Source organism: Pinus tabuliformis, chromosome 7 (genome assembly GCF_031772625.1).
Source record: "Pinus tabuliformis cultivar Carrire ecotype Pingquan chromosome 7, CPIR1, whole genome shotgun sequence".
Taxonomy (NCBI): domain Eukaryota; kingdom Viridiplantae; phylum Streptophyta; class Pinopsida; order Pinales; family Pinaceae; genus Pinus; species Pinus tabuliformis.
This window is the reverse complement of record NC_142293.1, coordinates 26474120-26483407: the sequence shown is the minus strand read 5'-3', so window position 1 is coordinate 26483407 and position 9288 is coordinate 26474120.

Genomic DNA, 9288 nt, shown 5'->3' with positions numbered 1-9288 from the left:
GGCGCTCTATGAATGGAATCGAGCGACCTCCTTCTAATACCGCCAGGTGCGCAAAGGCCATGTGAAGTAAAACCGCTTACTGCCAGCCAAAACTATCACTATTCACCCCACTACGCGACAAACTGCTACTATTTTCCTGTACCCGCCAAATTGACTTTTTGCGCATAAATCCAAAAAGGCCCCAAATCATTGTTTTATCATTTTAAATTGTAATTATCCATGCATGCGCTTGTGAACATTGAAAGCCGTCAACCCACATACACTTGCACTCTGAAGATGCCAAAAGCTCCCAGATTTCCTTCCAGCCTCATTTAAGCCTCTTCAACCGTTCAGAATTGCTAGTTACCTAGTTCACACCTCATTTTCTTCAATTCCAGGTATTTAAACGAGAATCCATTGAAAGCCCTTTTAAATTCCGAACCAATCTTTAAAGCTTTCTTCATTGAAATTAAAGGGAACTTTAATAACATAAAACTCACCTATAATTGAACCTACATTACCTCAAAGGCTGAAAGTTTACTTTCCCCGTTCTTAAATCCACAAGAACTAAGAATGGCTGCCCCAATTGCCATGGATGTCAGGCCAATTACTACTTGTCACTTGGACCTGGACCAGCTTCCTCTTGCTGATAAAGACTTCCAAATCAAGGACACCTCTGTCCATTAATCCCCTCTCAAGTTATATTTTCGATACAGAGACCAATACCTAAACCATGCAAACAAAATAGGTCTTTGGGAGTCTAATTTGCCCAAGTATCAGTTCCCTAAGGTGCACATCTTTCCAGAGATTGTCCACTATTTCCATGCAAACTACATTCCCAGTCAAAGAGCAGTGATGTCCCTTGACCAAACCATCCTTTTCACCATCACTGTTAAATCAATCAATGAAATGCCACAACATGCAGTTGGGCATTGACAAATTTATGGCAAAGTTTCAAATTTTGAGGAATAAAGGTCGTCCAAGTCCTATGGTTATCCATGACAAACTTATGACCCAATTGGACTACACTGGTAGACTAAGGAAGTTGGCTAAGGATCAAGCAAGCACTTTAGGCATCAAGGCCTTGCCAACAGGGAAAGTATTGTATGATACTTTAGATGATTTATTCTTTCCAGAGCATGAGGTGAAACATCTGTTTGTCACAAGCCTACTTTTGCCAAATACACCGAGGTTGATGAGATCTATAGAATAATGCTCAAGGTAAAGTTACCTGAGGATGAAAGGTGGAAAAAGATGACATATTTACTATAAGTTACCACAATAATTCTGAATGACAGCCAAATGAAATAGGTGAACAGGTTCAAAGAGTAACAGGTTAAAGAGTATCAGTAAAAGACCAAAGACAAATATGATGCCAGCGTACACATATCAGCCAGCTTAAAAGGGCTCTAGTTCAACTGTAACAACTAGCACTACCACAATAAGAGGGACAACATGATGTAGTTTTCCATCTGTCTCTATCTTCATGCTTGGAGATATTTTTATTTCCTTAATTAAATCTCAAATTGTTATGAGATACTTTGTAATATTTTTTGTATAAATACTTCACATTTCGAAGTATTTAGGGTGGATTCAAAGACATTTCTGTAGACTTGTATCTAAAATCAAAGTGCTATTGTATCAAAACTAGATTGGCATGCTGGATCATGGAATAATGTTCAGACATTTTACAGGATTCTTGTGCAAAGCAAAAATCAAATAAGTATTCTCTCATGTGTATTATCGTTTTTCCTCATGCTTATTAATAATCATATGTGTTTTCTATGAAATCTAAATGGTAAACTAGGAATGATATTTCAAAACTTGCTTTAATGCACTCTGTTTTGACTGTTTACCTTCTTAATGTTTTCTGCTAAACTATCTTAGTTAGGGAATTCTTAAATGCTCCCTTACTTCCGTAGTTTCTCTTTGTGGTCTATGTAGCAAAGAATTCTTAATTGCTCTTTGTTGATGATCACCTTCTGTTCCTCATTCTGATCCTGGTCTAAGGATTCTTCATTGCCCTTTTACCCTGGTTAGAATCATTCCATCCATCAGCCCTTTGAAGATTTTCCTTTTGCTTTGCTAGCCTACCCTGTGAACAATCCCTTTAATGATCTGGTCCAGTTAAGCTATCCTTTGATTGACTCCATAGCCCAATGGCTTAAAGACCTAGTTCTATCCATCTGGTCCAAGAATTCCACCACCCAACTTTCAATCAAAATCAAAATCCTCATGAGCATTAAGAACTAGCCTAAAATCCCACCCAAACAAAGTTAAATTATAAAGAGAGAGCCCTCTCTAGACTTAGGTTGGATAGAACCTGAGTCTAAAGATTGCTTTGTGGTTACCTCAGATTATTCCTTCTTTTGATAAATTCTAGGGAAGACTTCTAAGTGATAACAGAGGCCTTGACCTTTTTCCTTGGTCCTTCTCTCTATGATGTGTGGGTGCTTCAACTGTGTGGAAGTGGCCTCTGGGTCCATGCTCCCTTACGTTGTTTTTGTTTCCTCTGCCTCCTGCCCTTGCGAGGACATTGCTTGGCCCTTGTCTACTTGTGTGGTTGCTGCCTTTGCTGCCTGTGCTACTAATGCTACTTCTATGGCCTTCTTTTTCTCCATGGCTTTCTGTGCCGCTTCTCACACTACCCTTACCTCATCTTCTGCTTTTTCCTTTCACCTTTTCTCTGCCAATTGAGTGACACACAACTTGGCATTGTCCTTTTTCTTCTGTTTTTTCTACCTTCTCTAGTTCTGCCAGATCTGGGGCACGCCATTCGGGAGGCTAGGTCTCCAGGATAGTAAAAGTCGCATCGTCAGTGGCTACAAAAGGTAGCTTCGTCCACTGATTCGCCAGATCCTTTCGTGCCTTGATATAATGTTATGCATATCAGCTTTGAAGTCTGAAAAATTCTGTAGACTATTGTACACCATTGGTTTCAGGAGCGGCTTCTAGTTGATCCACATCTGGATGTTCATGTCCATGAGCACCCAGAAGATTTTGGTGTCACGGATCCGTTTCATGTCCTTTGTGGCCCAGAGCGAAGCATACTTCACGGCCTCCGGTAATTCTCTATCGATGTTGGGGAATTGACTATCCTTCGATAATTCTCCCATTATGAGAAATATGGATAATAGAAACCACGAATAATGGAAGGTTTTACCCTACTCCTGGGCTTTGCGACAGTTTTTCAAAAACTCTTCACAGAGGAATTGGGACCAGTTGAATTGGATCCCATACATGCACTGCTCAGCCAGTGCGATCACCGGCGCTGGTACCTCATCAACGCGGTACTTCCTCATAACTTTTCCAGCCAAGATTTGGGTGGCTACGCGGACCCCTTTGTCCTTGATGTTGGAGATAGTGTAGCCCCTTTTCTTATTCTCCAGCTTATATTTTGTCTTCATGGCTTCTGCAAGGGCCAAATTGCTACCCTTTCCTTTGGCTATGGTCATAGGGTCCTTTCCTTTGCAGGGAAGCTGAGAGATGTGGTGAATTAGATCGGCCATGATGGGGATAGGCTCATCCAGCCATAGGTACCCATCATGCACCAGGCAGAGCAGCTGCTTGATGACGAAAATGGTGATTATTGCATGGTGGAAATGTGGTACCAAAAGTAAGTTTAGTAATCCAGCCTTTTCCACATCGTGCAGCCACTTCCGCAGCTTGATCGTTGTCACCAACCCCACAGTGTTCTGCTTCATCAGATTCGTAGTCTCCAGATGAGGGAACTTCTCACGGTCAGAACATGATGTCGTCTGGGAGGAGCGGGGTTTGGAGCAGACTCTTGGTTTTGTCCAGATCCTTCGGCACTTTAGTCTTCCCTTTCGGCGGAGCGACATATGCGGGAAGTTTTGTTGGAGAGCGTAACAGTTGGATATCCTCCATGTTTTCTTCTTCTTCTTCTGTGGTAGTTAGGGCCTACAAGTCTTCTTCTTCCTCATCCGTTTCTATTGTGACTGCTTTCCCATTCTCTGCCATGGATAGTTTGTTGTGCCACGGATTCCTCGGGGACACGTGTACTGGACCCATTGCCTGTTTATCCTTCTTGGGCCTCAGTGTTCGTGGTGATTTGGGGATTTCTGTCGCAACCCCGACACCTTCTGGAACATCCTCCACCATTTGGGTCTGCACGACCTCGTTGATGGTTACCTCTTCAATTCCCAAACCATCCTTAGTGTTCGTCATCATATCTAGGTTGTATTCTATCACACAAGAAATTAGGTGCTCAATTATCGCTTGACTCGCAATGCTCAATGCTCTAATCAGATGCTCAACTAACAAATGACCAAGTGTTGTTTGCTGGCTAGCCCTTTGTGTTTAATAACGCCTTTTGAATTCGAATTCGACTGCTCTCCCCAATTTCAGACCATTAATGCTTTCTTGGCGGCATATTTTTCCAAATCTTGCCCACAACTCACGTCTTAAATGCCTGTCGCCCACTCCATTTGGCCTCAAATCACACATCCCATCATGAATAATGTCCTCAATGGTCACTTCCCAGCCAACCCGCGTGGTAGTGCAGCCATTCGTGTGTGGTCACAAGCCTTGTGACATTCTGATTCTGCGCGCATCTCCAATATCGTGCAGCTCCCTGGCAGAATATTTTATAGTCCTGTGCTACCTTTCAACTACCTGGAGCGCTAAGATTGTTCTTCCATGGATAGTCAAGTGGTCGCACCACCCATGTGGGGCTCCATCCCATCCTCCACCATGGTTCATGGAGAATCCCCATCTTCCATTGTGGTGATCGGCACCGTGCACTTTACTACTTGCAATGTGCTACCCTGGTCACTTCGTTTGGCGATATGCAGTCCAAGCCATGGGATAAGACAAACTAGTTCATGGCAATAGTCCTCCAATTTGTTAGTACGATCGTACGCACCTTGCCTTACCATCCCTGGTTTTTAGACGAGAAATGCTTCCTTTATTTCATCTTCTCGTTTCTTGACCTTCACGTCCCTCAAAGCACTTTTCTCCCTTTATTGTACCCGATCTTTTTCAAGTTCGCGGAGTCTAAAGTTTCCTCGTCAGATTTCTTCCTCAAGTCCTATATGTTATGTTTCTTGTAGCTATGTGATTTCTTCGTTCTGAGATTTGCGGACCATCATATCTATGGGTGCTATTACGCGCGGACTTGACTTCGCATGCTCCACAGGCATTACAACCCCTACTTCATACTTTTTCTTCAGAAGTGCTTGCGCAATCAGACTTTTGCACATGGTCCTATAAGCCCATACAACCGCTGGTACGCGCAGGTCCTAGTCGATGTGTCTCACATGGTGGAACCTATTCAACACTTCGCACACCTTGTCAAAGGCTTCCTTGTGTATGATTTTTTGCACGCTAGGTCTTATCATACTTTGCCGTTCGGCCATTTGTCTTGCCTGCTTCTTCTTGTTCTTCCTGTTTCCTATCGTGAGAGCGGTGTGCGTTTGTGCAAGTTGCGTACCATATGCCTGTACCCATCTGGAAAGGTGGGTGCACAGTTGTTTCATCCATCATTCCTGGCTTCTAGCCGCATTTGAGGCTTCCAAAATTGTAGGTGCATAATCCTTTTGCATTGGCGCCAATCCCATAACTCTGCTGGTGCGTACCCCACTACCTTGCGAGCGTCGCGCGCAGTGCCCGTTTCAGAGTATCCAACCACTGTTGTTCTGGCACTTTGCTTTCAAATTTGTTTAGGAATTCATCCATCTTGGTCAACCCATCATACATAAGTAGATCCATTTCCTCTGTTGCTACACATTGTAGTGACCTTATCATCATGTTGCAGTTTAGCGTGGTTACCTCATGTAACTAGTTCTGCCATCATTTTATTTCCTCGTCCGAATCTGACGTGCAGGAGCTTTCGCACTCCTATGAAATCTTGCCATCTACTGTTGAATTCACCCAATGTTTCTCTCACATGGTTATCTTCTAGATACAGTTGAGATCATCATAACTATCATCGTCATGCATCGGTTCTATGTAGCGCGCTCTCTCTGCAGGGTTTAGCGATACCACTATGCGTAGTGACATTTTCTCAAAAATCATCTTGCGCTTCTTGAGATTTATCACCCCATTCATATCAGTGGCCCAATCTATTCCTAGTAGCGTGGGATAGGGATTGTTGTCATCAACAATCTCTATCACTTCGAAATCAGCAAGCGCGCTCGCACCTTCAATATCCACTGTTACTCCCTGCAATCTTCCCATGGGTAGGATCTTTTGTTAGTTCGCCATTCGAAATTGAATAGGAGACCACTGCAATGTAGGCCTGCCCATGCACTCCCATGTCTTCTTTGGCAGTACATTCGTGTCTGATCCTAGATCGAGAAATATTTGATCCATTTCATACTCCCCGGATTTTGCTGTCAATCTCATTTCCCTTCCTGTTCACAATGTGTGCTTTCCGAGCTTCCAGACTATGTGATGTTCTCCTAACCCAGTGCACCTAATGATAAGTTCCTGCAGTCCCTTCACCACTTTGCTGTCGCGTAGTAGCTTCATGCATGTCTCCAGAAAGGTAGTGAGCATTGAAGGATCCATCTCCAGTTCTAGTTGATCCTTACTACCTGAAGTGGAGGCCTCCATGAAGCTCTTCTTAGCTTCCATGAATATCTCCTTCGCGTGCTCCAAATCAAATTCAGGTTCCTTTGTAGGAGCCTTGCGAACCCATGCACTCTCTTCAGGCTAATTACTTTTGTCATCTCCTGTCGTGATACCACTTCGAAGCACGATGTTTACATTCAGGTCCTCTTCTCGTAGCTCAGATCTCATCATTTGTAGGTTTTGAGTTGGGGAAGGCTAGAGTATTCCTTTATCGCAAAACCTCGCTATCATTGTAGGGAAGTCCTCCATCTCATGATCAAATTGGGTACAATATAAACATGATGCTCTCATCGGATTTGTACAATTGCGAGCATAATGCCCTGGCCCTCCGCAATTGTAACAAATCAACTGTTTACGACCCCTTCCTGGTCCCATTCCACCTCGACCTCATCTGCGCCCCTGAAATCCAGTGCACTCCATCCCTGCATTTTGATCGAGGGCTCATGTTTCAGTCTGCACCCTGTAGGTAGGGGTATGATCCACCATTATTTCATAGCTTCTACAAGTGTGCTCATCATGACCTACCAACCTACAAAAATTACAAAACAATTGTTGGGACGTCTGCGTATACTTCTGTAAAAAATGACAATTATCCGTAGCATGTTTTCCTCCTATCTGACAAATCTCACACCATAATGTAGGCACTGCACTTGGTCCTGCTTGTACCTCTGGTCTCAATGGCATTGGCCCTCCTCCTGCAAAGTAATTCACAAATACTGGACAATGGTCCTTGTCATGTCCCTGTCCCTTGCATTTTACGCACCATACCTCCTCACACACCTCTAGGTGAGTCATCTTGTCTTGTTTTAAACTCTGCATTTCCAGACATAAAATTTTCAATTGCACATGGATTTGTTGGACTTCCAGGCCAGGATTTTGTATTAGGGTCTCGTGTAGTCTCATTGTAATCTCCAAAGCTTCAACATAGGTGGATAACTTCTGCTGCGACAATGTCGTTCTTAGATGCGCATTAGTGACACTACAAACCATGAATGGTGCTACCCATCTATCAATGTCATGTTGGATTTGTGAATCATTCCCTTCAGTCTCTGATGCAGCTCCCATGGGGTCTCGCCTGGAAGCATCCCAATTTCCTTAAACCCGATAATCGTTTGTGTCTCCGATTTTGTCTTGCTAAATTCTGTGTTCAGTGCAGCTTGGATATCTGTGATCCCTGCATTTGGATTGTCGTTAGAGTGCTTAATGTACCACATCAGTGTGTGGTCCTGCAACGTGCTTACCAGTGTTTCCTTCTTTATGTTGTCATCTGTGACTCCTTGTGCTTCCCATATAGCCTTTACTAGGAACCAAAATTGGTCCGGATCTTCGTCCCTACTCCTTTGAATACCGACAACTTTATTGTGCTCGCCATATTGAACTATGGTGGTGGCGGAGGTGGTGTGGGTGGATTTAGAGGTGACAATGGTGAAACTGATGGCAGTGTAGGTGGGGGTGGTATACATAGAATTCGTTTCCTTATCAGACTGATCACGCTTCTTGGTGAAACTTTCGCGAGCTCTTCCTCACTTTCTCGGGGAGGTGAAATCAAGGGACTAGTCTCTAATTCTTTGCTACTTTCATTTCTGTAGATCTTCCCACTTCGCGTGGCCCCAAACATCAATTTATTCACACAACCCACTTTTCAAAAAATATCATTTTAATATAACTGTTCAAAGATTTAATATACTTACCTCGCGGTCCTTTGAGGAAGCACCGTTCCACCTCACTGTAGCTGATTGACGTATCTATCGTGAACTCAGTGATAAACCCTCCTATAATTCAATCATGCCAATGGTTCACAGTGTGCATAATCTTATCTTCAGATGCTTCTATTTTGTGCACCAACTTTGGAGTCCACACGATTGGTTAGTCGAGCCTACACCTTCCCTGACTATCTTCTAGCTTTGCGATCCATTCGTACAACCCAGAGTGGAAGGATGTAAAGAAAATTTCATGGATTTCCATATACATGTAGCGTTCTAACAATTGTTCCTTCAATACTCATGGATTCCTATTTTCTTGTGTCGTGAACTCGTGAATATTTCAGTCCAGCCACTTTTCAATTTCTTTCTTTGTCAGATTCCAGTGACACGACATCAGACATCCCTTCTGCAGATCCCAGTCCCAACAACGGAACCATTTGTTGGCTTGTTGGGGCCTGACCTAGGTTTAGAGGTGATTTAGCCAAACAAATCCTGGTACTATTGGCCCTTTCGGCAACAGTCCATAGAGCGTGGATTGAGGTCTCACTTGAAGTAGTATGGGAGGGTACTAGAACCAGGTTTCTCCACCCTGGGGATGTCTGATGAGTTCAAGTGGTCTGCAGTTCGACCCTGTGTGCACGTCGCTACGCGCACTTACCTGTACTTCGTAGCCTGAGATACTGCCTTTGCGCAACTCTACTCGGGGGCTGAACAGTGTTATTACCCAAGTCCTTACTAGTAATCTAATATTAGTTGATTAACTTAGCTTATATGTATGCTCTTAGTTATACTTAACAATATTCACAATTTATATAAGTGCACGTAGTAAAGAAACATTATATTTGCAAATGATATCTAACATGTAATAACTCAGAATAGATACACAGAAGTGGTAACAAAACCTTTCTTTATTAATGTCTTCTCTGGTTACAGACTCAACTCTACCCTGCACACTTAGCTGCAGGGAGTCCGCGCACTCAGCTACAGACTCTACTAGGCCTCTGCGCACTCA